Source organism: Canis lupus, chromosome 31, assembly GCF_048164855.1.
Source record: "Canis lupus baileyi chromosome 31, mCanLup2.hap1, whole genome shotgun sequence".
Lineage (NCBI taxonomy): Eukaryota > Metazoa > Chordata > Mammalia > Carnivora > Canidae > Canis > Canis lupus.
In genome coordinates, this window is record NC_132868.1 from 22,148,148 (window position 1) to 22,174,697 (window position 26,550).

At 44.0% G+C, this 26,550-nt stretch overlaps 1 protein-coding gene across 8 annotated transcripts in view; it reads left to right on the forward strand.

Moving 5' to 3' along the window:
* LPP (LIM domain containing preferred translocation partner in lipoma) overlaps positions 1–26,550 on the forward strand; it is a 670,528-nt gene that overhangs the window by 83,652 nt on the left and 560,326 nt on the right. Inside the window, exon 2 of one of the 8 annotated variants that reach the window (XM_072807802.1) lies at positions 10,810–11,028. The exons of 6 other annotated variants lie outside the window; for them this stretch is intronic. The gene's annotated coding sequence lies outside the window, so the exon portion shown is untranslated. The remainder of the gene's footprint in view (positions 1–10,809; positions 11,029–26,550) is intronic. One more of the 8 variants, XM_072807803.1, reaches the window with a different exon arrangement.

Genomic DNA, 26,550 nt, shown 5'->3' on the forward strand with positions numbered 1-26,550 from the left:
TGCGCACACCTCTCCTTGGGCATCACTGTGTGGTGCTTGTTCCGTATGACGTGTTTGTCTTCCGCCCGGGTCTGTGAAATCAGCCATGTCCTGCACATTTCAGAAGCCTCTGCATGTCCCTTGGCACCTGGCAGATAGTAGTTTTTCAATAAATGTCAGCTAAATGAATGAGTGGTGGATGGTGATCCCTGGTTTACTCACCCGGTTGTTGGTTTCTGGAGGGCATAGGCTGGGGCTAATGAGGTTCTTTTCTTTCTCTGGATGCCCAGCCCAGTGCTTCGGACGCAGCGAGTCATCAATTGCCTTTGGTCCAGTTGCATGAAGAGAGGTGGCGATGGGTCTAGAGCAGGGAAGGCACATTTAGAAATATGTCATTTGGCTTGGTCACGGGCTGACAGAGGTCGTGGAGCGTTTGCGGGTCTCTGATGGGGCACCATGGGGCGGGAGTGGGTGACTGCTTCTTCTCATTTCCTCCCTGTTGTACCGGGTCGCCTGGGCCCACTGTGCCAGTGACGATGGGTCTCGTCCTTGGTCGGCTGTCAGTCTTTTTCTTCTTCTTTGCATTCATCCTTCAAGGCTTGAGTTAGAGTAAATTGTGTGCATAATTCCACCTCATTTGATTTTCAACAGTTTGTGGGCAGGGCTGTTTCCTCCTAATTGTGTTCCCCACGGGTGCTGGCACAGGGCTGTCCGCAGAGGAGATGCTCGGTAAATGTTTGCAGACTTGAATTTCATCCTACTGACCTTGCTCGTCTCCCGCCTTTCACCTCCTCCTAGGAGCCAGCTTGTATGATAATGCCACCCATACAACGAAGGCTGCAGAGTAAACTTAATAATCAAATAACAAACTGTGTTTCCTTCTTCGCTGTTTTTGTAGATCAAAATAGCTTTGCTTTTGGGTGTGCTCTGCTCTAATAAAAACAAAATAATGGCAAATATATTGTGTTACCCTTACTTCTGCCGTTTTCCTGTAAAATCTTAATTTGTGAGGAAAAGAAGACTTCTGTTTCTTTTTTTAAAAGAGATTTATTGGGACGCCTGGGTGGGTCAGCGGTTGGGCGCCTATCTTGGGTTCGGGTCATGACCCTGGGATCCGGGATCGAGTCCCACATCGGGCTCCCTGCATGGAGCCTGCTTCTCCCTCTGCCTATGTCTCTGCCTCTCTCTCTCTCACTCTGTGTCTTTCATGAATAAATAGATAAATCTTTTTTTTTTTTAAGATTTATTTATTTATTTGAGAGAGAGAGAGAGAGAAGGTGCAAGGGGAGGGAGGTAGAGAGAGAATCTCAAGCAAACTCCCAGCTGAGTGTGGAGCTCAGTGCTCGGCTCCATCCCAAGACCCTGAGATCCTGACCTGAGCTGAAATCGAGAGTCAGTTGCTTACCTGACTGAGCCATCCAGGTGCCCCAAGATTTCTGTTTCTTGATGGTAAATGTTGAACTACAGAGTCAGTTTTCCGTTTTATTTCCTGACCGATACCATACAATAGCATGATGTCATGTGAGGATTTTCAGATGGAGAAATAAGTTAGAATATCCTTGGGTATTCTATATGCTTCTTAATTGTTTTGTTATCTTGAGTAAGATTCTTTATTCCTCATTATTTCTTTATCTCTTAAAAGGGGATTATTGAAAAAGGCAATTTCCACAACTTTTTTTTTTTTTAAATCCCTGTTGGCATTAAATACATGGTACTGGAGACCTTTGGGAACAGACAAATAGTTCTAGGCGTCTATTTATTTTTATGCCCTTTAAGTGGGAAGGTGACCCCTGAGCCTCTGTAACCATCAGCTTCAGTAATATTCAGAAGCCCCTGGGAAGCAGATACCCTGCAATTCAGTGCACTCACTTGGGATTAACATCCTCTGCCTCCCCGCCCCGCTTGTATCCCAGGCTCAGATTTTGATATTTAATTATGGGGGTTCTTTCTTTCTTGCGTTAAATATCTTGTTCAAAGTCACCAATCCATTTAGTGAGTTAATTTATTGACATTGAAGGCTTTTCTTTCCTTCTACCGTCTCAGATGAGAGATTCCTTTGCTAGAGACTAGTGAACCAAGGCCTAGAGAGGAGACTTTGGTTGCCTCAGGTCACCCACATGAACCAGAATAAGCACTGTATTCATCTGAAAAGGCCCAACAGGAAGGTTTCTGACCTTCAGAAATCAGAGAGGTGTGTCAGCGTGGAGTGTGGAGTCCCGAGTGTGCTTCACCTGACCCTCTGTGAAATGGGGTAGCGATCTCTTTTCTGCCGGGAATCAGAGTGCTCTCCAGATGACCTCTGGAGAACTTCTCCTACCCTGGGGTCTATGATTCTCTGAGCAAATACCACCCACACCTAAGATACTAGTTGCCAAGTACTTCGATGGGGAAAAAAGGGTTAAGGTTGACAGAGTGCAGTCCCTTTGTTAGGAGTGTAGTCCCTTTGAAAACTTAAGGAAGAGTTTCATGTATTAAGTAAGAAGTTGATAAAAACAGATATTCACATATGTGGAGTACTTTAAAATTTATTAACTTTTTGCAACAGACTAGCAAAATTGGCTTGTTGTTTGTGTCCTTTTATCTTTGTGGACACTGAACCAGGGTGAGGAATAAAATGATGCCCTCAGGGTCAGTCTGAGGACACTGTAAAGCCACAGATAGTTGAAACTTTTCCTAGAGCTTTGGCGCTGCAGAGAAGTTTAGAATCTTCTAGGTCAGTGGTTTGTAAGCAAGGGTACCCGTCAACATCTTCAGAGGCACCAAAAAAGGAAAACAAACAAACAAACAAACAACATAAAACAACAAGAAAAAACTCCTTCTCTCAGATTCTCACTTGATATCCCAGCATCTGTAGGAGGAGCCTGGAGCTTTAGTCTTATTTTAAATAAAGTTCCTGGGAGGGACACCTGAGTGGCTCAGTGGTTGAGCCTCTGCCTTCAGCTCAGGTCATGATGCCGGGTCCTGGGATCGAGCCCCATATCGGGCTCCCCACAGGGAGCCTGCTTCTCCTTTTTTTTTTTTTTTTTTAAATTTTTATTTATTTATGATGGTCACACAGAGAGAGAGAGAGGCAGAGACATAGGCAGAGGGAGAAGCAGGCTCCATGCACCGAGAGCCCGATGTGGGATTCGATCCCAGGTCTCCAGGATCGCGCCCTGGGCCAAAGGCAGGCGCTAAACCGCTGCGCCACCCAGGGATCCCGAGCCTGCTTCTCCTTCTGCCTGTGTCTCTGCCTCTCTCTCTCTCTCTCTCTCTCTGTGTCTCTCATGAATAAATAAAATCTTTAAAAAAAAGAGAAGTTTCTGGGAGAACCACTGATCTGGTCTTGATCTTTGACCTGTGTCTTTGCTCCTCAGGCAGCACTGCTGGGCCATCCCTTGGCTGCCCCAGTGAAGACTGCCGGAGGCCAGAAGCCCCGGAGACTCTAGTAAAAAGGCTCATATGTTCTGGGAGGCCCTGAGATAAATGTTATGTAAAGGAAGAGAAGGAGTTAAGATTTTTTACAGGGGGACGTGCCTTCTTTTTATGCTTCTAAGAACATTTAAAAATGATAGGAAGGAATATATTTCATTGCTTTAATTGTCCAAGGTCTTTTTAAAGTATGTGCAATAAAATACCATTTAAGCTAACTGACCTTTATATTTTAATGCTTGTTGGAAGGGAACAATACCTAGTATTCAGCTGCAGTATACACACACACACACACACACACACACACACACACACACACATTCAGTCAGCAGAGCCTGTTTTGGAATCAGAGGGTTGAGAGTTTTGCTGCTTCCCATATATTTTACCTTTCTGTTTAAACATCAAGTTCCATTTGGTTGATGGTTCTTGACCTCATAATGTCTAACCTTCATATCTTTTTATTTTTCCTCTCTAAACTTATCTAGGAAGGAAACTTCAAGGGCCGATTCACTAATTTTTCCTTCTGCTGGGAAGTTGAGGTGTGTAGTGGAAGGCAGCACATGTGACCTGATCCATATTTTGACCGAAAGGGTGCTCCCTGCCCCGCCCCACTCATCCATTGGGTGATACTTAACCTTAAAGGCCACTGCTGATAGATTTTTAAAAATTGATGCTCGCTATTAGCTTGTTAGGTACAGCTCATCTTCTAACTCTAAACTTGCTCTTTCTAGAAGGGAAATAGTACTCGGATTGCAAATGTGGTGAACTAGAATTTCAGAGGCTTGTGTTGACCTACAAATCTTGTAATTGTAGCCCTGCTTACATATCCACTGTGGCCTTAGATGTGTTAGGTGTAGTTCATCCCCAGGAGTTTCAGAAAAAGGAATTCTAAAATCCTTTCCCATGTTAAGAAATTAAAATATACACATTTCTTTGTGTCGCTATGAACTACATGTGTATGTAACTATTATGTGGGATGAAGTACTTTGGGTTTAATTTCTTTCTTATTTTCAAATCCTGCTGAAAAATAGAGCTAATTTTTTCATATATGGTCTCTTTCTCAGTGGTTATTTTTTCTTTAATTTTTGTAGATTATTTCAGACGTGAAAAAGTAGCAAGAATAGGAATAGTCCCAATAATACTCATATGCTTTCATCTGATTCATCTATTGTTAATATTTTATATCATTTAAATTCTCCCTCTTCTTTCTCTCTCTTTACTATGTATTGTGTATATGATTATTTTCTACAGTAATTGAGAGTAAGCTCCATGCGTCGTGATCCATCATGGTTGTCTACCCCTAAGTAAAGTGTGTATTTCCTAATAATAGGGGTTGTCTCTTCATATTTGCACTGTAGTTCTCCTGTTCAGTACACCGACTCTGATTTGTATTTTAATGCACTGTCTCTACTTCTGTTATGTCACTTTGTCCAGTTGACAGCATTTCCCCCTTCTACTACAGAGCCTCGCCCGGGATCAGATAATACACTTAGTTGTCGTGACTCTTATCTCTTTTATTCTGGAACATTTCCACAGCCTCTCTTTGTCTTTTATGGCATTGGCAGTTTTGAAGCATAAGTGCTTCTTCTTTTCAATACTGTTGTACTCCTTGTTCGCATTAATCTGTTGTTTCTTCATGTTTAGGTTCAGTTGTGTGTTCCCTGCTAGAACGTTGCATAGATGAATCCTCCTCAGGGATTAATTACATTGGGAGGCTCCTGATGATTATGATTGCCTGGTCAAGGTGTTGTTCAGTTTCTCCGCTTTATAGTTACTGTTTTTCCCTTGCCATTACTAAGCAACCCATGAGATACTCTATTCTTGCTCTTCGTCAAGCATTTACCCTAAATTTTTGCCTAAACTAGTCTTTTCTGGATGGTTGCAGAATTGTGCTATCTTGTCTTCAGCCCTGCCTTCCCCACCATTGTGAGCGTTCTAGCATATGTGTTGCCAAAGGGAGCATTCCAGCATTCTGCATTCTGCGCTAAGCGAGAGTCCCTCCCGTCTCTCTGTTTCTAATATAGGGATGGACTTCCCGACTTCTCTTTCAATCTTGTATAATTTATTAGCACTATGTAGTTATTTTGATGCTTAGATTGCCCCAGATTTGTCCTATGAGAGCCCCTTTAATCTGGCTCCTACCTCCTTGTGGCATGTTCCTGTCTTTGTTGTTGTGTTAGCACTTATTTACCTGCTAGAATAAAAAAGATTTTCTAGTTTCATCTTGGGTCATCTCTGCTCAAGCTCTGAAATCAACCATGTCTTCAGTACATCCTGGTTCTCTGCAGCAGAGAATGGGATTAGGGGACCCCTAATCCCTGTCAGGTGTGCTTGTGGCCACTGTGTGCCTTTGGTCACAGGTCCTTTGATGGCCAGAGCCAGGAAATCATACACATGAAAGTATATAAATGCATTTCTCTATGTTTATATCACCTGTATGTACACACATACCTGTAGCTATGGGGATGTGAATATAATAACACAAATATTAATAATAATAATTTTTTTAAGCTCATACCACTGTACCAAACAAACCTGCTAAAAACAGTTCAGGATTTCCTTGGGATGCCCTTTCCCAACTTTAACCCTGCCTAAGACTGAAAGTTTTTTGTCAAATACTATGTTTAGGAATTTTCTTCCTTCCTTTCTTTTCTTTCTTTTCTTTTTTTTCTTTTTTTTTCTTTTCTTTTCTTTTCTTTTCTTTTCTTTTCTTTTCTTTTCTTTTCTTTTCTTTTCTTTCTTTTCTTTTCTTTTCTTTTCTTTTCTTTTCTTTTCTTTTCTTTTCTTTTCTTTTCTTCTTTTTCTTTTCTTTTCTTTCTTTTCTTTTCTTTCTTCTCTTCCTTCCCTCCCTCCCTCCCTCCCTCCCTCTCTCCCTTCCTTCCTTCCTTCCTTCCTTTCTCTTTTGAGAGAGAAGGGGGAGAGAGGCAGAGGGAGAGAGAGAGAATCTTGAGCAGGTTCTACGCCCAGCAGGGAGTCCAGATACGGTTGAGATAATGACCTGAGCCAGAAGGAAGAGTCAGATGCTTAACCGACTGAACCCCCCCCAGGTGCCTCAAGGAATTTTTTTTCTTTATAGACTTCCCCCTCAATCCCCTGTTGTCATTAGGTTGTTCATTTAAAATATATTTGGGTTTAATTCTTTTAGTTTGCTTTTGGCTTTAGCTTTCCTCCTTCCCATCCTTGCCTTGTTGATTTAATTTTGTTTTTTGCATGTGTAAAACATTAACATGTTTCCAAATGTCCAAAGTAAATGAAAACGTATACCCAGAGAAGTGCTACTCCTTCCAACATTCCTTCCACCCCAATATTCCCTCTGCCTCTTGTAGGGAAGCAGTCTCTTTGTTTTCTTGGTTATCTTTCCTGTATTTCTTTTAAACCTGATTTATGTGTGTTTTCATACTGCTTTTTTTCTTACATAAAAGGTAATGTACTATAAAAATAAGCCTTTTTGCACTTTGCTTTTTAAAAATTCTTTTGTTCTTTCTGTTGCCCCCCCCCTTCCTCATCTCTCCCTTTCTTAATTCTCCTCCTTCTATCTTTCTGCTGTTCTTTCCGTCCTTCCTTCCTTCTCTCTGCTCTCTCATACAGCTGATTTGTGGTTGGACAGTGGAATGGTTTCCTGCGATAGATAATATTATTCATATTCACTTTCATATCAGTGGAGATTTGTCTTCAGGCTATATTCTTGGAAGTGGGAATGCTGGGTCAAGGAAGAATGTTGTATTAGTTAGGTAGGGCCGAATTCTTCTCTGTGGGAGTGTCTCACCAGAATCCTCGACCACAGCATGTTGTCAGCCTTTGGAATTTTTACCAGTGTGACGGGTGAGAAATGATATTTCAGTGTAGTTTTAATTTGCATATATCCTATTTTAAATGAAGTTGAACTTTTTTTCATTTGTTTAAAGATCACATTTGTTAATTTTATAAATTTCATTTTTTTGGTGAATTGTCTGTTCATATATTTTGCCCATTTTTTTTTTTCAGTTAGATTTTGGCCTTTTTTCTGTAAAATATGCTTTATGAATTAGCCCTTCATCTGTGAAATATATTGTAAATATTTTCTCCCAGTGAATTATTTGCCTTTTGACCTTTCTTACAGTGCTTTTCTCGTCATGTGAAAATTTTTATATTTATATAGATGAATTTATCAGCTTTCTCTTCCATTGCTCGGTTTTTTGATCGTGGTTAGAAAGCATTTCTCAACAGTCATGTTCACTTGTGTTATTTTCCAGTGCCTGTATAATTTCATTTTTCACATTTAGATGTCTGATTCATTTGCAGGTTATTCTTGTGTATGATGTGATGAATGGATCTAATTCTGTCCTTATCCAAATGGCTATCTAAGTGTCCCAACACCAGTTGGAAAATTCTTTGTCTCTGTGATTTGAGATTGGTGGTTACTCTGTAACACATATCACGCACGACTGGATGTGAAGGGGACTAAGCAGTGGTGAACAGTGGAACAGGGTGATCCAAGGAGAATGGGGTGTTGGCTAGCTAATGACTGTGTTAAACCTAAATTTGTTGACTTTCAACTCAGGACTCGGTTTCTGTTTTACAAGTCAACCTCTCCCAATCCATTTCTCTTATTGATAAATGTATAAATATATTTAACAGGAAAGTGTTTATTTATTTAAAGATTTTATTTATTAGAGAGAGAGAGAGAGAGAGAGAGAGAGAGAACAAACAGGGGAAAGGGCAGAGGGAGAAGCAGATTCCCCGCTGAACAGGGAGCCCAATGTGGGATTCAATTCCAGGACCCCGGGACTATGACCTGAGCTAAAGGCAGACAATTAACTGACTGAGCCACCCAGGCACCCTATAGGAAAACTATTTAAAACAAAACAAAGTTTTAGGGATTGTCTGCGTTTTCCTTCCTGTCAGCAGTATCTATAACCACTCCCCTTCCCTGAAATAGACTGTGAGAACTTGGCTGTATACTTTTCTGGGAGCACCTGTGACTCTCTGTCTGCTGTCTCTAGCACCTGGTCACATGCTGATTACTCACTATGCCCTCTTCTGCCACCTGCCTGTTTTGCTGGTGCCTCTGTGGGTGTCCCATAGTCACATTGGGTGGGCAGTGGACTCTGGAAGTTTGGTTTAGGAGGCATTCTCTGGTAATTTGGGACATATACCAAAGTCTCTGTCTCCTAGATTTTGGGAAATGAAGAATTCCAAATAGATTTTCCTACTTTTAAGAGTCAATACTTAAAAGTCTGTTAATTTTTATAGACAGCCTAATGAACATTCCTGTCTTTTTTTAAAAGAACCCATCTGATGATAATTTTATTTTTTTTATTATTATTCTTTTTAAATATGGTTTTTTAAAAATTTTTTAAATTTATTTATTTTAATTTTTTAAATTTATTTATTTATGATTTATTTAAATTTATTTATTTAAATCTAACTGAAAAAATTTATAAAAATTTATAAATTTTTAAATTTATTTAAATTTATAATTTTTTAAAAATTTATTTATTTAATTTTTTTAAATTTATTTAAATTTTTTTAAATTTATTTATGAGAGAGAGAGAGAGGCAGAGACACAGGCAGAGGGAGAAGCAGGCTCCATGCACTGGGAGCCTGATGTGGGATTCGATCCCGGGTCTCCAGGATCGTGCCCTGGGCCAAAGGCAGGCGCCACACCGCTGCGCCACCCAGGGATCCCTGATGATAATTTTATATCTTTGGCACAACCACTCTTGTGCATTTTGCAGACTTTGTTTTGGTAAATGTTTGTTTTCTATTGGTCTGTTGGTAGGTATTCCACAAGAAGGAGGGTTCTGTGGTCAAACACAATTAGGAAATGTAAACTTGATCAAATTTAGACATATTTCTTTGCTGTAGAGCTTCTTGGAGCTCATGTATGAATTCGTCAAATATATTTGATCAGGAACCAAAATCTGCCCACGCCTCTACCCATTAACAGCTTTGTTAGTTTGACCTACACAGTCAAGCTTATTAGGGCTGCAGTATTGTGTCCTGTAGTACCAGGATTCCACATCTACTTTTTGTTTTTATGATTTCCTCCTACATTCTTCCAAAGGTAAGCTGTGTAAAGGTAGGGGCTGTTGCCCTTTTATTCCTTACTGTAGTATAAATACCTACTACAATCAATGCCTGGCATATAGTAAGTGCTCATTAAGTATTTCTGAACTTGATGTCATCATTTCTCACTTAGCTTGTTGCAGTGTTTCTGGTTTGGTTTCCCCTTCCAAATGTATGTTTTTAACAGCAGCTTCTAAACAAATCAAATGAACATATTTGCAAAGAATTCTTTGTGTAATGTTTCTGGCCTTTCTAGAGGTATAAAGCTTAGTTCTGGATCATTATTAAATAAATGATTTAGTGATGGCTGCTTGATCTCCGGGAATAGACACATGGAATTGCCCCTTGGACAGGCAGCTCGTTCACAAGCCAGTGCCTGTGGTTGGGAGAGATACCCTTCTGCTTTTCCAGTGCAAGAGCCAGACCAAATGGCTATTGGTTTTCTCTGCCCCATGTGTCTTCTGTGCTTGAATAGCTTTTCTGATCAGCAGCTACTCTGATGTACTTCCAATTTCAGTTACTCCAAAAGATGACTACCTGTCTCTCAGAGTTTGTCCAGTCTTCTTCCACTCAACCAGGATCCCACAAAGGACTTGTATTTTAGGTTAGTCAGTATCAACCATACAAATGTGTAACACAGGCACACACGTACACTAACACAGACACACACATGGATTTTTGGAGCGAGGGATTAGGGTGTCAAATCTCTAGGTTTAGTACAGGAGCTCTTTGGGAAGTCAGAAGACTGAGGCCCTTAGTGTGCTTTATTTTCAACATTTTATTGGTGCTTTTTGAATTTATAAGTAATTAATTTTCATTGTAGAAAATTGGGAAAATAAAGATAGTGTAAGGAACAAAATCTTAGATTGCCTGGAATCCTATTTCTCTGAAGTACATTATAGTGAATAGCATTCCCATTTGCATGTGTGTGTGTATACATCACAGGCTGCTATTTGGGGGCTTGCTTTTTAGTTTATTAATTTTTAAAATTTTTTTAAAGATTTTATTTATTAGAGAGAGAAAGTGTGTGGAGGCACAAGCAGGGGGAGGGGCAGAGGCAGAGGCAGAGGCAGGAACAGACTCTCCACTAAGCAAGGAGCCCAATTTTGGACTTGATCCCGGGACCCTGGGGTCATGCCCTGAGCTGAAGGCAGACGCTTAAACATCTGAGCCACCCAGGCCTCCCTGGGCTTGCTTTTTAAACCAGTTCTCCATTGTTAATTATGTCCTGTACTTTTAACATCACAATTAATATTTATAATACTTATGTATTGCAACACTGAACGGTTAACCTTTATTTCATGCCTACAAGGCCAATGATTATATGACACGAGTCAGTGATTGTATCTTATTTCACCTTTGTACTTCCAGGGTCTTGCTCAGGGCCATCTGTGTACATGTTTTTTGCTCAATAGATGCCTGATGAATTTAAGTGACTAGACATTAAACTGGAATTGGATCTGCCCACCTGCTCTTAAGAAATTCAACTCTGCAAACGATATATTCCACAACTACAAAAGAAGGTGACAGCCAAAGCAGATGAAGCCGCCCTTATAAGGGTAGGAAGAATTCAGTAAGACTACTGGCTCAGTAAGTGTTGCCCCTGGTGATTTGGAAGACTCTGGCAGTTATGAGACAGGGCTTCACTTGATCATGTGGTCAGTGCAGTTTGTATCTGGTCCTCATCATTTTAAGCCTGGAACTCCTCACCTCCCCACCTTTTGAAAATAGCAAATCAGGGCTTCCATGGTGGGATGGGGAGGAAATTGGTTTGCATTAGTCAGATGCAGAAGGCAGCCCAGGATCAACCCAGTGCCGTTTTCATACATGCCTGGGAGCAAGAGCTTTGCATTAATTGGCTTGCCAGTATCTGTGCTCTGCCTCAGATGCTGTGGAAATGGGATTGGTTGGCAGAGGCATTGCTCGGAGAAGGAAGAATCAGAGCAAAGGGTTTGAAGGATATAGAGGAGAATATTCCCTGCTCCACATGCATCTTCCTCTTTGGGGTATCAATAAACTCAGGCCCACCAGATGCATTGGGTAGAATTCCTTCATCGCCTCTCCTCAGGTAAGAGATGAGGCTTGTGTAGCTGAATGATCAAAAATCCCCAGGGCATCTGTTACTGAAGGTTTGTCGCCTTCCTGTGGTGTCACCTCCCCATAGGACTTCCAGCAGAAATGGATACCTGACTATTCAGTCCCCTGGAGGCCTTGTCTTTCTCAGCCACACTCACCGGTCATAGCACAGCATCTCTGTCCTCCGTGTCATACTGGATAAACACAGATAAACCTTCACATTCTGACTCACTCCTGCCTCATGCGAGGGAAGTTAGAAAATGTTTGGGTGGCTCACTTAAGTATTATTCCTATCACGTTTTCTTGGGAAAGTACCCCTTGCCTTGTTGGAGACATGGAAAGCCTCCTGATTGCTTCGGCAACAGGGTTATAAAGCATCTCATAGGGCAGCGTGCCGCTCAAGCAGGCTGAGCCCATCCACCAAGTGTGTGGGTTCCTAAGTGCAGAGGAGCAGAGGAAATCTGGAATGTCATATCCACAGCCGGGGTCCGTGCGAGGCGCTTCTACTGGGCACCATGGACGATCTTTCCAACGTGCGCTCAAAATACAGATACCGCCCCATGTTACAGATGAGGAAACTGAGGTTCAGAGACTTTATGTTACTCTCCCAGGTCACAGAGGTAGTAGTCACAGGACTGAGACTCAAAACAGGATGTGAAAGGCCGTGAAATTTGTGGCTTTTCCTGTACATGCTGCCACCTGGCATGCCGTTCCAGAGCACCTCTTCTTCTGATGGTGTTCATAGATTCAGGGCTTGCAACTTGCATTTGGGGTTATGTGTTCTACTCTCTGGAAGCCTTCCTGACTCCCTGCTCCCATCCACACACACTCCATGTCCAAGTGAGCACGTCACGGGTAGTTGCATTTTATAACATTAAAAAGAATGTCCATTAAGAATTTTTTCTTAGTTTTAGTTGTTTAATTCTACTTAAGTCCACAGATCTTTCCAGAAAGGGCCTGTTTAGGAATTTTTCACATGTTTTTGAAGACACATTGCAAGTAGGATGCCAAATTTGTGTCCTCAACATCTCATGATCAGGAAAACCTTCAAAATCCTGTACAGCAACATCAATTACCGGTTATCTTCAACACTGAGAAATTTCATATTTATTCTTGTATCAATGAAATTCACATACTGCTGCTGATAGATTTCAGCCCCAGATTTGGCTTAGTATCGACTCTGATGCTCAGCTAGTGGCATTTGACCCAAGCAGGAAATGGCTACAAATTTTCTATCAGTGGATTTTTAAGCTTTTGTACGGGAAGGCAAGATGTAGGTGTCTCAAGGTCAGACTGGAACAAATGGTTTCTATGGTCACTACCCACTGGTTCTCCAATAATCCTTAAGGAAATCAAGGAGTATCCTCTCATTAAAGAAAGGGAACCCACAGCTTAGAGAAGGGAAGGACATTAGTGTCTAGGGTACCTGGTCGTGGTGGAGTCTGAGCATCTGACCCCTTTGCCATCCTGGTGCATGGAATTCCACAGCTCTGGCTTTTAGCCCTGACTCTAGTGCTGACCTTGGCACCTACAGAGTAAGCACGTAATTTCTCTACCACGTGTCTAATGAGAAGTGTTGGTAAACTCGTTAATTAGTGTTGTGTTTATAGTTTTATGCTGACTATTGACTTCTAAGTGTAATTGAAATGGACCACCTTCTTGAAGATGGACATGCTCCTCCGGTGCCATGTGGCTCTGGCAAGCCTTGCATGGTGGGCAGATGGTCACCTCCAAAGACCTTTCAACTCTGCCATTCTCTCGCGTGGCAAAGGTTGGATAGAGGAGAGGTGAGACCTAATGACTTTTGAAGTCTGAGCCAGTTTGTAATTGCCGAGAGGCCTGACTGAAAAGCAATGACTTGACATCTACGGTTAAGCACGCTGGGGTTGAGTTGACATTGGAAGTAGAAATAATACTTCCTCCTGGTCTGGGAGATGCAGGTTTGGTTGCCTACCACATGTATTTCTGGTTTTTGTCTTCAATTCCTGGTTTGGTGATGGCATGCCATCTTGGAGACAATTTCGGGTTGGTTTTATTTGCTTAATAATTATAATGATAATGTATTCACTGACATGTATTGCCTGAGCACCTAGCGTGGGCCGGACTGTGTACACTGTTATTCCAAGTCCTAAAAGAAAAACAATATGCAAGGCATATATTCTAATTCCTCCTTTGCAAATAAGGAAATTTAGGCTCAGATTGATTAAAGCACTTGTTTACGATCACTTAGAAAGTGACAGAGCCAGCGTGTGTCTAATTGCAAAGTTCCTTCTTACACCCTATGCTGCCATGATATTGACAGCTGGAGTTCGAGATCTACATGCTCCTCCTTGTCCCCATCCCATGACAGTACTGCACAGAGCTTCGCTTGGGCTGGTGCTGGCTCTCGCTCTCCCGATGGCCTTCACTTGTGTTCCGTTGTGAGCACCCACCTTCACTGATTACATGATGCTGGTGACCCTCCCCTGGCCTCTGCTGTCAGGCTCAGGGGAACCTGATCCTCTCCTATAAAGAGCTCACCCTGGATGCCCCCAACCAGGGGGAGAGAGGCCTTGAAAAGCAACCAGTATGTGATTAGGGGTTACTTTGAACTTGAGCCCAACAGGCTGTCAGTTCTTCTCATTTATTTGACCTTTCAGTTTCTTCTGAGCATTTTTGCCCAGACTGCCAGCAGTGACTCTCAACCCCAGCTGCGTGTTAAAGTCAGCTGGGGAGCTGTGTAATAGTGACTGTGCCTGGGACTCCCCTCTATGCATTCTGGTTGGAATAGGCCAGAGTGGGGCCCTGAGTATCTGAGTTTTTAAAAAAACGAGTACCCCGAGGGATGATACTGTTCAGCAAGGGGGAAGAACCGATGTTTTAGGGGCAGAAAAGCTGTCTCTGCTCTTTCGCTCGCCTGCTTCCTTTTTTCTTCTTTCTTCTTTTTTCTTTTCTTTTCTTTTTCTTTTCTCCTTTTCTTTTCTTTTCTTTTTTTTTCTTTTCTTTTCTTTTCTTTTCTTTTCTTTTCTTTTCTTTTCTTTTCTTTTCTTTTCTTTTCTTTTCTTTCTTTTCTTTTCTTTCTTTCTTCTCTTTCGGATACAGTATGCTTTTTTTTTTCTGACCCTAGTGAACCTTCAATCTTATGATGTTATCATCCCATCGAGAAGGAGAATTTCCTCACCAAAAGCATTGGTGCTTCTTTGCGGTGGCTCAGGCTGTGGAGAGGGTGTCACAGGAATGGACACAGAAGTTTGAATGAGTGGCTCCAGAGAAGGGGATTGAGCCTCTTTGGCCTGGCTCACTGGGAACCACCGAAAGGCCGAGCCATGACTTCTGCTATTTCCCTCCTCATTCATTCTCCCCACACTCATCAGATTTTCATCACCGAGGGCATGTGTTCTCTAGTTTGGGAGGTATTCATGGTGACTCCCATCGATTTTACTTGGGAACATATTGTGGCTTGTTTATACTAACTTAGGTATTTGTCTGTCGTCTCTACTTTTTCTTCACTCATTTAATTTACTCCTACATGTAAAAGGATGGCTTCGGGTGAAACGGTTGCTATGGCACCTGGATGCACGTGGAGACAGTGCACACCCCCCCGCACCTCCGAGCCAGTACACCCCAACTCCCTAGCTTGGTGTCCCGTGTCCTCAGGACCGTCTGACACAGTCTTCCTCTCCAGAGTGAAGGCCACTCTTCAGTGCCCCTGGGCTCCGGCCACCTGAACTGTACTCTGGATTCGGATCTGCTCCCCTCCTTGCCTTTGTTGGTGTTTCTCGTCCTGCTGAGACATTAACTCTGTCCCGAAGCCATCCCTCATCCCAGCAGCTAGAAATAACCTTTCCTTTCCTAGAACCCCCACACTGCTTTGAGCTGGAACGCTTTTAGAACTTATCACATTGTACCTTGAGCTATTCCTATTTATGCGTGTGTATTAATTCCTACCTTCTGTAGGTTTCTGGAGGGTGGGGCGGCCTCTTCATGTTGGTGACTCCTGCTGTGCCAAGAATATTAGAGGCATTCCCTAAATGCTTTTTGACTAAATGCGTTCCTTTTAGTTCAACTCAGCAGTTGTCCAAAATTAACCTCATGAGATATTGGTGGCTTTGGTGAACATTTGGAGAGGTACACCGGGATGGAGTGAAATCCGGTGACCTAGTTACAGAATATCCCCTGCAGGCTCACTGGTGAGGAAGGCTCATGTTTAAACTCTGTGAAAGGAGAGCCTGGCTTATTTATGGTGGTGGTTGTTTACAAGTCTTTAAAAATGATCTTCTGTGTTTTTTTTTTTTTTTGGAAGTATAAAAGCAATGCATTCTCATGTAGAAGATTGAGAAAATGGGGAATGAGAGCTGAAGAAGAAAATAAAAATCACCTGTAAGACCCCCAGCTATTATGAATAAAACCTGCCCCGTTTTAACAGGATGTGATAATGTGGAGTGTCTTGTGCTTGGAGAAAGGAGTCTGCTTCTTTGTATTTTTAGTGATTGGCGGCAAGGCCAGGGTGTCCAGTGGGTGAGCTGCTTATGATTATGATGTTGTTGTTGTTGTTGTTGCCATCGTCGTCGTCATCATCATCACTGAAGCTAAGCCATAGAAATACGGTGCCCATCGCTACAGTCCCCCAGGAGGACTTCATGTCTGCTCAGTGATTAAACACCCTATATTGACAAAGTGCTTGCAGTCTTTTTTTAGCCGCTGGGCCTCAACAACAGCTGTGTGAGGGAAGCCACTGTCCTCACCGTACTTGTCACCACATAGTAATGGATTTCAATTAATTGGGGAAAAAAGGGAAAGCACTGAGTTGAAGGAACGAGGGGGGCCCCCACTTCCACAGTGTGCTGCGTCCACTGGCTGTGGCTGCCAGGGCAGGAAGATTAGTGTTTAGAAAATGTATTCGGGTAAGTGTAGGGAGGCTGCGGGGGTGAGTTTTGACTTTTGTTTTTTCTTCATTTTTAGGCTTTCTCTTGTCTTTTATTTTCAAATGCTGTAGTTTTATTATTTCTTAAAACATGTTTGGCCGAAGAGAATTTAAACAGTGCAGAAGAGTAGAACAAACGCAGTAAAAGTTTCCTCAAATCCATTCATCAATGATAATCATTGTTAAAGTTTTGGAAAACACCTCAGGTTACTTAATTTAGAATGTATAGGGAAAGTCTAAAACAAAGGAAAATGATCTATGTCACCCTTTACCAAGGGAACCACAATGACATGTTATTTATTTATTTATTTTTAAAGATTTTATTTATTGATTTGAGAGAGAGAGAGAGAGAGAGAACGAACAGGGGGGAGGGATGGGGAGACAGAGAAGGAGACCCCTCCCTTGCTGAGCAGGGAACCCCATGCGGAGCTTGAACCTAGGACCCCAGGATCATGACCTGAGCCGAAGGCAGATGCTTAACTGACTGAGCCACCCAGGCGCCCCCAAGTATGACATTTTATTTGTGGAAACCTGTTTTGCTCTGTAACCCCACATAGCCAGCCAACTCACCCTCCATACCCTAGTTTTTGGCTCTACTTTATAGAACATTTTGGAAAGATTTAAGATTAAAAAAATCCTATGTCAACCAAAATGCACTCGTATCTGTCTCGACACCCCACACATACCACCACACACACACACTCTCACTCTCTCTCTCTCTCAAACACAGGGCAACAACCACTATAGTTGAGAACCAGCCTCTTATTTTACAGATAGCAAAACTGAGGCCTAGAGCTTGTCAGAGGTGGCGTTTAAAAGAAAGTGGCAATCAACACCCAAATCCTGGCTGCCTGAACTCTGGCCCAGTGCTTCTTCCACCGTGATACCTCCTTACTAGGTCATAGAAGCAGTGGTAGAGAGAGAAAAGGAAAAACACGTCAGTTCTAAAGAGTGCAGTTTTTTTCCCCTGTGTCCTTTAGCCGAGCTATTTTTGTGGCTATTCAGTACATGTACAATGCTGCCTTTCGGAGCATGAGGCTGGGCTGGGAGGCCATTCACCACCGACTGCGGCCATGCTGTCCCTCATGGCAGGCTCTGTGGAATCTTTGGCCCGGAAACCAGATCTGAACAGACTATTCTAATATATTAAAAAAAAAATCAAATTGCAGGGTGTGAGCATACACAGAGAAAAATTACTGTATATCCTGTTGGACGACATACATGACAGTGAAACATTGATTTAGGAGCGTGTGGCTGGCCACGGTGGGGTGGGTAGGGACTGATGTTGAACTTGATTCATCTCTTATTCCCTAATCCATCCATGAGCTCTGATAAATCTTAGTACACAAATGCAAAATATTCTCCCTAAATGTGACCCTACTATTCTAGCTCCCCAAACCTTGAGTTGACTCCTTTTGCCTGTGCAATGAAGCATGGACTCCTCGGTCTGGCCCTTCGGGGCCTGTCCAGAGGATACTGATATAATATCGGGATGGAATAATGCAGCAGTGGAGAGCCAGACTTTGCAGCCAGGCTCCTCCACCACCTGCCAACCCTCTTATCTGGGGAGGTTATTGACCCTCCCTGGGCTTTGGTTCCTCCTATGTGAAATGGATGTAGGGTTGTTATGGGGATTAAATGAGTTAGTATTTGTAAAAGCAAACTGGGGACTAGATCATCCATCATGTAGCAAGTGCTACAGGGTGTGAGTGTGTCAAGTGAATACCTCTCCATGGCCTCCAACTGTTGGCTCTCTGATTTGTGCCCGTCCAAATCTTCCTCATCCTTTTGAGGCTGAACTCAGATACATCTTCATCCATTTCTTTATTTCTCCACTCATTCAACATACTCATTAATTCTTTTAACAGATTGTCATAGGGAGTCTACCGTGTTGCGGGTGTCCTACGTGGGAAGGCTTCCACAGTTCCTCGGGCTCAGGTGGTCTATCCCGTATGCTTCTCCTGTGACATCACCGTTGGCATCTCTGTACAGTTTGTGTTGGGCCCTGTTAGAATATTAGCTCTTTCAGAGTAGGTGCTTATTAAGCTTTATTTAAAAATGAATAAATGAGTGAATAAATGAATTACCCTTTGTGGGTATTTATTTTCTTATGAAGGTAAACAATAGAAACAAAACTTGTGTGTGTGTGTGTGAGAGACAGAGAGAGAGTGAGAAAGAGCAAAAGAGTGGGAGATTTAGAGAGAGTGAGAGAGAGGGAGGGGGATGAAGACTTTGAATGGAAGGAGGGCTCTTCTCTGAGGGCAGAGGATTACTTCCAAGTTGAAGAAAGGATGTGAGGGGGGTGCAGAAGTAGAGAGAAGCAGGATGAGAGAGTAAGGTTATTCTCTGAATCATAAAGCATTCACTCCAAGAAATGGTTTTCCTTAAGTGGTAGAAAATGTGAAGTGAATTGGGTCTCATTTTTCCTTTTCCTCTTTAGGAGGTTGGAACTCATTTTTTAAATGAGGTGGGGGAGGGAGGGCGGGTTTGGAGAAGGAAAGTGCAAACTGTTTTCTGAAGCTGTCTCTGCCAAGTAACTGTGGAGAGAAAGTTCAGGAGGTGGGACTGCCAGAGCTGACCAGCAGCACGCAGCCAGCTCAGTATTTCTTTCATCCTCGTCCTGCTTGCAGCCCCGTCCTGTTCTCCATCTCTAAACACCTCCTCCCTTCTTTCCCTTCTTAATATATAACTAGTTACAAGTAAGAAAATGGTGGGGGGGGGGAATCAAAACAAAACAGAAAGTAGGCAGGTGATTTCAACCTATTTGATGGGTTTTAGATCTATTGACCTCATCACCTTGTCTGTTTCCCCTGGAAGTGTCCCCTCCTGTCACCCCCTCCTCACTTAGTGTCCCACCCTTCCACCCACTTCTGGCTCAGAGCAGGAGAGGAGACTTTAGCAACATGACCTGTTTGAGGCTGGAGAAGAGCAGCTCCCAGGTGCTGATTGTAGAGGTTCAGCACCAGCAAATTCCCCACCTTTTTTTTCTGAAGACCTCTGAGCTGATTTTTTTTCTTTTCTTTCCTTCCTTTTTTCTTTTTCTTTTCTTTTTTTTTTTTTTGTCTTTCAACTTTTTTCAAAGCTAAAGATGCTTTGCTGTGGAAGGCACAAAGGATCAATGATGGGCATACATGCACTTAGTGCTTGGTGAATGCAGCCCTCAGACTACTCTGGGGCATCCTGAGAAAGGTGCAGAGGACCACTGATTGCAGAGCGCTTGGTACCTACGTATGCATGCACACTGTGGGTGCTTGGGGAGGGAAGATGGGCCAGGGAGCCGGCAGACAGGTGTGCCAACAAGCAGGGAGTACCTGGGGGCAGGCTGTCAAGTGATCGACGCCGGAGTTAGGAGCATGCGGAGGGTAAGGTGTCCATTGGCTGCCACTGGGGAAGGCTTCACTGTGGGCGGCGACATTCTAGGCCTTGAAAGATAGCTAGGCTGTGATGAACAAGGGAGAAGAGCCGCGTCTTCCAGACAGACAGAGGGACTAGCAGAGGCTTGAGACCATGTGGAGGAACTGGCTGGGGGTGGGGGGGAGGGAGGGTGGGTGGCAGGCTGCATCTGGAAGGTGCAGGGAGGTGAGGCTTCTCTATCAAATCAGAAGTTTCCCGTGTCCCACTGCTGTGTTTGGGGCTTTTTCCCATAAGCAGTAGGGAGCTTTTATGGGTTTTGGAAGGAGCTGTGATAGGATTACTCTGATGAAGTGTGTGTGTTTTGTTTTGCTTTTACTTTTTCGTTTCCCGAGTCTTTTGAGGAACTGTTGGGCAGCCTTGACTCTGGGACGGGTGCACTGCCAGTCTCTATCTGTCTTCTCCCTCCTGGCCTGGCCCAGCTCCTCCTCCTCGGGCTTCTGGGGCTGAAGCGAGCCGTGCACACTCCAGGGGCCGCCGGCCCCTCTGCCTCTTCCCTGTTTCCCATTCCTCCCCTCCTCTTCTCTTCCTCCTCCTCTTTCTCTGTCACCACCCCCGCCGCCAGCAGCCGCGCTCCCCTCCCTAAAATAAATAAACCAGTCGCTCCAAAAGGTTCCAGGCACATTAGTCACATATCCCAGAAGTTTAATACAGAATTATTTTGACAGCGAGAACAAGAAGTGTTTTCTAGTTGAACGCACAGAACTTGCTTATTCCAACTGGGCTTTCTGCCGTACAGACAGATGATATGTTTTTTAGATGGATCGGCCACGCAGGAGGCTGTGTCGCTTCCCTTGGATGCATGACAAACTGCTCACTACCAAAAGTGGTTGGGGAAAAGATGTGAAATGAGACAGAGAGAGAAGAATGAAATCACATCCTTGTTGCGAACATAACTTTCTCCCCGCTAACTTCGGTAAAGCCACCGAGAGATTTCTACGTGTGTATTTATTTATTTGGCTGCCTCTGGAGCTGTGAAGTCCCCTTTTTCAAGCCGGGCTCGTGCGTGTTCTAAACGATGAGGACAGATCGAGTTATTGCAATGCGGGTGGCTCTCCAAGCATTCCAGTTGAATAGCTCTTCCAGAAATATTTCTTGACTCACTTATTTAGCACTTTCTATTGCTGTTACTAAGCAGATTGGAGGGCCCTCCCTGTGCTTTTGCCAGACAACTCTTGGGTTGATGTGGATCCCTTATCCCTATTTGGCCTGTGCAAAGATGGAGGAATGGAGAGCTCACGTCCGTCGTCGTCTCCGAGGGCTTTTTCCCCCACCCCCGAGGTGCCAGCGCAGCAGACGCATGGTCAGAGCCAGAGTAAGAGCGCGTGCTGCCCTTTGTCCAGTCTGCCCTCCTCCTCCCGGGTCCCAGCCCCAAGCCGGGAGGCCTTTCTCCTGGGACGGTTCGCCTGGGTGTGAGTCTCAGAGATGAGGTAAAGAAGTTCCAGACCCGGGATACCTGTTCTGTCTAGCTCCCATGATCCTTCACTTCTGGCTTCTCCAACCCTTCTAGAGACTTCCAGCCTTCTGGGCGCCTGGGTTGATCTCTCTAGTTGCAGTGCGTGCCCTCTGGAGCTTTCTTACCTTCTCTGCTGGTTTCCCATCAGCCTCTCCTTCCCAGGCCTTCTTCCAGGAAAGCTCTGTGTGGTCCAAGCATTTACTGGCTGTACCACTTTCGACAGCAGGCTCTTTGGGCCTCAGTGTCTTCAGACCTTTCTCCTCTGTACAGTCCTTTGTCAGACCCCTCACGACATGTGATGTGAAATCCCAGTAGGTAAAATAACCAAAGTGTAGGTATACGGTGGTGCTGTGGTTGGAGGATCCAATAAGCTTCCACCCTGGGCCAGCTTGTGTTTCCAGAACTCTGTGCCTCTGAGGAACCTACTGTGAAAACCATGGTCCTGGAGGTGCTTCATGACCACTGGCAGCCCCTAGGACCACGGTACTGTCTTCTTTACGCTTTCCACCTCCATGGACATATGTCAAAGTTGAGAAAGTGGCACCTGTGTGAACAAGGAAGAGGGACCCAGAGGGAAAGCAGACCCTTGCTGTTTCCTCACATCGGCTATGACATTCTACGTGGTTAAGGCCTTTTAGCTTGGTCACTTCAGGTGACTCTTCCCCAGGGCCATCCATGCCTGGCTTGTGAGTCAGGGCACCCCCTGGCTAGCATTTCATTGTTACTCATTACTCTGTGCTGAGTGGTAGTTTGCAGCAATCCTTGCTACCATGGTGGGGTTCCGGGCCTAGTGTTTGTCTCAGGAACATTTACGAAAGGAGTAGCATGGCAGTCAAGCTATTTATAAGGAAACTTTTTTTTAAACTCTAAATTTCCCTTTTTCAAAAAGATTTATCTATTTATTTGAGAGAGAGAGAGAAAGAGAGAGAGAGCATGAGTAAAAGGGACAGAGGAAGAGGAAGAGAGAGAATTCCATTTAGACTCCGCACCGAGTACTGAGCCCAATTTGGGGGCTCGATCTCATGACCCTGAGATCACGACCTGAGCCAAAACCAATCATCGGATGCTTCACTGACTGAGCCATCCAGGCGCCCCTGAATTTGCTTTTTGTGAGGACAGTAGAGCATGGGCTGCCTCTTGTTCCTCCACTGATATTTATGTGGCACCCACATTCACACGACACTGTTATTCCCCAAAGAAGGTTCTGACCTTTATAATTGTACTTTCCATTTTCACATTGCAAGACAATTTCTAAAGAACCTCTCTCAGCTAAGATCTCAACCACACCAGCGCAAAGGAGACTCCACAGTTAGGTTCACAGTTCACGGTTAGGAGGAGATAAAGTGTGGGGATTTGAACTTTTTCAAAAGGCTCTTTGACTTTTACCATCTCACCAAACCACTCATGCGTCTTGTAGTAGGAATCATGAAGGGACATGCTATTAAGAGGTACAGTTATTAAGTGCTTATATGTCAAACACTGCTAGGTACAGGATTTCTAAAAAGCCCATTTAACCTTTTTAAGTACCCCATAAGGTAGAAATGGTTATGTCCAGTTTGCAGATGAATCTCTAGAGATATTGAAAGGATAAATAACTTGCTCAGGTTCTGCTTCAGGGAACTGATGGACGTTGGATTCTGAGCAGGACTGTCTGCCTGCCATATAGGATGTGGTCCCTGTCCACTCTTAGTCTTCCCTGAGGAGATGGAAAGTGCACTCCTGAAAATCACAAAGCTAGTATGTGGGTGACCATGTGCTGCAGTGAGGGTTGTGCACTGCTGAGGGTTAACAGGGGGCTTTCTCCCTTTGCTCTTGGAGGTCATAAGGCCCTTCTACAGTCCCTTATGCTTTCTTTTTAGATTTTCTGTGCTCCACATCAAGACAGGCTTCATCATACTGACCCTATGCCATTGGGCAAGTCATTTCTATTCTTGGGCAGCCTCAGTTTCACCCCATCTCAATGTAGCTATCCTTTTCTGCCCTGGCATTGCTCTTCTTTTATGTTTTCCATGTCTAGAGGATGTGTGTATTGAACTCTCTTTGTATAATTCCTTTCAAAAGTATCGTTTGGTATTATAGATACTTAAAACATTTTTTGTTTTAAATTGGAATGGCAATTGTGGATTAGCACTGTTTTCAAAGAGATTTTCTGCTTCTGAAACATAGTTTGCAAGCGTTTGAAAGTCAGACACCACATGAAGAGGTAACTAAGTCATATCAAGAAAGATAAATGCCGAGGACATGTTCTGATGGGCCAGCTGGTTGTGTCTTGCTTTATCAGTGTCATTTTGTCTCTCACGTGTGTGAGAGCAGTTCTCCCCCCAACACCTGTGTGAACATGTGCATGCATGCACGCACACACACACATGCACAATTCTTGAGACAGAAACGCTCCTACCTTTGTTAAACTTGATACTTTGTCCCCAGGATCCGGTTAGCAAACCTTTGGGTGAGCAAAAGAAACCTCTTTTTCTCTGTGCCAAGTTCAGGGTGTGAATCAATTCTTCCTGCCTTTTGCATTTTAGTAAATGTTTCCTAGATGGATTCTTCAGATTTCCAGTAAAGACAAACAGCTCAGAAACCGGATTGTGTTCATACCCGAGGCCTGAGTTCTGTGACCCAGGCATCAGAGCTCAGTGCCATATATGGCAAAAAGAGGCACAGGGAGAGGGAGTTGGGAGAGAATACCAGACATGCAATGCATTCCTAAGAAATGTGCATTCGCAACCGACAAAATAGGACCCCACTGGTTTCCATCTTATGCAGAACGTGAACTGTGAAGTTTGGAGAAAGAAGCCAATGTTCCAAGCATCTGCCACCGAGAACAGTTTATTTTCCCTTTTCTTTCAGTCACATGTAGGTTTAATTTGGAGTCAGTGTTCAAGTCAATGCTAGCTTGGAATGAGGACTAAGAAATTATTCTTGGAGTCAGCAGATGTGGGTTCTCAGCCCATCCGACCGCCATCCAGCTGTGAAGCTCTCTCTCCGGCCTTTTTTTTTTTTTTTTTTTTTCAGTCAAAGTGGCAGGGCTGGATCTGGTGATCGCCAAGATCTCTGCTATTTCTGTTTTCTTTGGTTCTAATTTTGCCCAAGATTTTCCAGTTTCTGTGGAATTCCCTGCGGAAAGTAGTTTCTGATTCTTCCAAATACTTTCTGTGGTTTGAACTTAAGAAGACAAAACAAAACCCTGGTCTTGAATTTTTCTTTGTGATTTCCTTAAATATGCCTTGGACGCATTAGTAGACTTTGCTTGGCAGATACCTTTGTGCTGAGGGCGGAGATGAATGCGTTGACTGTGCCTTCCCGGTTGTCCCCCCACCCCCCCACCCGTGTCCCTCTTGCTGTCAGAGGAGAATTGGGCTATGGCATCACCGAGTTGTGGGAACAGGTGTGCACTTAGTCAGCACGGCCTCCGAGCGGCCTTGTTAGTAGTCTCCTTCTCTTACAAGTTCTGGCTCCCCCGTGGGAGAAGCAGGACCCGGAGGAGGCAGCCCCCACAGCTTCCTCACACCTTTGGAAAGGGAACGAGGGATGTGAAACTGAGGTGTTGGCTTTCCAGCCAGTAATTGGATGAGTCACTTGCCTGTCACGGATGCTAAGAAGGTTAGGAAGAGACAGAAATGCCAAGTTCTGGCCCTAGAGCGGACTCCAGTCATATTTCCTTTAGGAGAGAAGGCGTGATTTCTGCATGCCCTTTGCCTATCTGGGTTCAGTGGTGTGTTGTCAACACACTACAACGGTTATGTTGCAAAAGTTGGTCTTTTTCCATTCCTCATGGAAGGCGTTCCAGCCTAAGTGGATCATTCCTGTTTCCTTTCTGAAAGCAAGGCATTATTTTCTCTGCTGAGATAAGGGGAGGCTTCTCTGCTCCTTGACCGAAGCTTGCAGCCCTTGGGCTTAGAGGTCTTGAGGCAGCCCGTGCCTCTCCAGCACACTGCGTGGTTGTGGAAAGGCATTGCTCTGAGGAGGCCCTGGTGGAGGGGCCTTCCTCCCCGCTGGGGCCAAAGAGCCAGGCCCTGCCCTCCCCACCTGGCTGCAGTGGCCTCCTGGCTGGAGCTGGCCACTGCTCGGCTGCCGAGTCCAGTCCTGGGAGTAGGAGAGCGAGCGGGATGGGAGCTGATGATGTGGGAACGTTCGCTCCAGAGACAGTGAAAGCTAAGAGGTCTGTGTTCTGATGGCAGCTGGGCCGGGAACTTGCTCTGGGAGTTGGTCAAGATGCTTCAAGTTCCTGGGTCTTCATTTCTCCACCTGAAAAGTGAAGTGCTTACGGGTCTTGAAGGCCTCTTAAAACATGAATGTAACATATTTCCAGATTGGCCCTTCATGTCTCAAATTTCTCTTACGGGGTGTCCTGAGCGATGCCGAGCTCATCAGCTTGCATGAAGCTCTGACTGTGCCATATCTTCCTTAACTTGAAAGAGAGCACAAACCGGATGCCCCCTCTGCGGACCCTTGCTCACTGTATATCCCAGCCTATATATATATATATATATATATATATATATATATATTTTTTTTTTTTTTTAGTATAACATTCAGCTCCCTTCACCATCTTCTTCCACCTGGTGGACTTAGATTTTGGGATTGGGGTTTGCAGCAGCCTTCCCTTCCGTGGGTAGCATTCATCTTGACTGAGCCGCCTGTGGGCCCTTCGGTGCCATGGAGGTGGGTGTGTGAATGAGCTAAACTGCATGCAGTCATGAGGTGGTTCCACAGGGTTGTAAGTGGAGTTGAGAAGAATGCATCAGGATTCCGGGTTTCTTTGATAGATCTACCCATAAGTTAGAGGAGATCTTGGGGAACCAAACACAGTACGTCCTCTGCTTTGCTAAAAAGCATACATTTTAATAGTTATAAATGCTATCATGCGAAAACCACAGGGAAGACCAGTCATAAAAAGTAATAATTTATTGACTGTGACTAACCCGTTGCGGACTGCGATATGTGATGTAGGTTCACCTAGGGCTCTACCGTGGACTAACTCCTTCCACGCCCCTTAACTCATCACAGCCTTACAATGGGTCTGTGATGGTGGCAGGCTTAGGAATGTTGCCCTCATTCTACTTAGGAGCCAAGTGATGCTTGAATAGAAAAAGAAGGGGCTGCCCAGCATCGTGTGGCAAAGAAATGGCACAGGGAGGATGTGTCTCATGCTCTTATGCCTGTTGCTGTTTTTTTTTGTTTTTTTTTGTTTTTTTTTTTTTTTAAGCTTCGCCTGGCAAGTAAAACAGGATCAAACACACACACACACACACACACACACACA